This window comes from Propithecus coquereli, unplaced genomic scaffold, assembly GCF_000956105.1.
Source record: "Propithecus coquereli isolate 6110/MARCELLA unplaced genomic scaffold, Pcoq_1.0 Scaffold134, whole genome shotgun sequence".
NCBI lineage: Eukaryota > Metazoa > Chordata > Mammalia > Primates > Indriidae > Propithecus > Propithecus coquereli.
The window spans coordinates 3,015,215-3,017,146 of NW_012137636.1; the positions used below are offsets into that span (position 1 = coordinate 3,015,215).

General features: G+C 34.1%; 1 protein-coding gene across 1 annotated transcript in view; it reads left to right on the forward strand.

Moving 5' to 3' along the window:
- Positions 1–1,932, forward strand: part of TBX20 (T-box 20) — a 65,686-nt gene that overhangs the window by 60,829 nt on the left and 2,925 nt on the right. The window lies entirely within an intron of this gene.

Consider the following 1,932-nt stretch of genomic DNA (forward strand, 5'->3'; position numbering starts at 1 on the left):
GAGAAATATTCCATGTTCATGGATAATTAGACTCAATATTGTTGAGACGTCAGTTATTCTCAACTTGATCTATAGATTCAACACAAACTCAGTCAAAATCCCAGCAAGTTATTTGTTGCTACAAACTGATTCTAAAGTTTATATGGGAAGGCAAAAGGCCCAGAATAGCCAACACAGTATTGAAGAAGACCAAAATTAGACGACTGACAGGACCTGACTTCAAAATCTACTACCAAACTACATTAATAAAAAGTGTGGTATTGGCAAGAGAACAGACAAATAGATCAACGGAACAGAGAGCCTAGAAATAGACCCACATGAATACAGAGAACCGATCTTTGACAAAGGATCAAAGGCAATTTAGTGGAGAAACAGTAATCTTTTCAACAAATGGTATTGGAACAACTGAATATCCACATGAAAAGTAACAAGTCTAAACACAGATCTTACGCCCTTTGCAAAAATTAACTCAAAATGGATCATAGTTCTAAATATAAAACGCAAAACTATAAAACTTCTGGAGGATAACATAGGGGAAAATCTAGGTAGGTTTTTTTTAGATACAACATCAAAATCACGATCCATTAACAAACAAAGTTAACATGATAGACTACATTAAAATTAAAAACTTCTGTGAAAAACATTGTTAAGAGAATAAAGAGACTAGCCACCGACTGGGAGAAAATATTCGTATTCAACATATACAAAGACCTCTTAAAGCTCAACCTAAAAAAACAACCCAATTAAAATATGGTCAAAAGATCTATCTGAATAGACATCTCGCCAAGAAGATATACAGATGGCAAATAAGCATATGAAAATATGCTCAATGTCACATGTGATTAGGGAATTGCAAATTAAAACAACATGAGATACCACTACATATCTATTAAAATGGCTAAAATCCAAAACAGTGGCAACACCAATGATGGTGATGATGAAGAACAACAGGAACTCTCATTCATTGCTGGTGGGAATGCAAAATGGTATAGCATTTAAAAAGTATGCCAGTTTCTTGCAAAGCTAACATAGTCGTATTACATGATTTAGCAGTCTTGTTCCTATTTACCCAAATGAACTGAAATTTTATCACCCCACAAAAACCTGCACATGAATGTTTATAGAAGCTTTATTCATTATTGTTAAAACTTAGAATCAAGACATACTTCAATAGGTAAATGGATGAACAGACTGGTATATCCATCATCCATACAATGGAATATTTTTCAGCAATAAAAAGAAATGCACTATCAAGCTTGAAAAGATTCGGAGGAATCTCAAATATATATTGATAAGTGAAAAAGCCATTCTGAAAGGGCTACAATACTGTATGATTCTAACTACATGACATCTGGAAAAAATAAAATTATAGAGATGGTAAAAAGATCAGTGGTTTTCAGGGTTTGGGAGGAAGGCGGGAGGAATAAATGGATGGAGCACAGGGGATATTTAGGGCAATGAAACAATTCTGTAATGACACTATAATGGTGGATATATGAAATTATGCATTTGTCAAAATCCACAGAACTATACATCTCAAAGAGTGATCCATGATGTAAACTATGGACTTTAGTTAATAATGCACCAATATTGGTATCAGTTGTAAGAAATGTATTATACTACACTAATGCAAGATGTTAATAATAGGGTGGGGAGAGGGGATCTAGGGGAACTCTGTATTTTCTGCTCAGTTTTTCTGTAACTAAAACTGCTCTAAAAAAATAAAGTCTGTTAGTAAAACAACAACGAGATACCATTTCACATCCACGAGAATGGCTATAATCAAAATGAGGGACTATAACAAATGTTGGCAAGGATGTGGAGAAATTGGAACCCTTGTACCTTGGTGGTGAGAATATAAAATGGTGCAGTCACTCTGAAAAATAGTCTGGCAATTAACCACAGATAAACATAGAGTTACTAAATGACCCA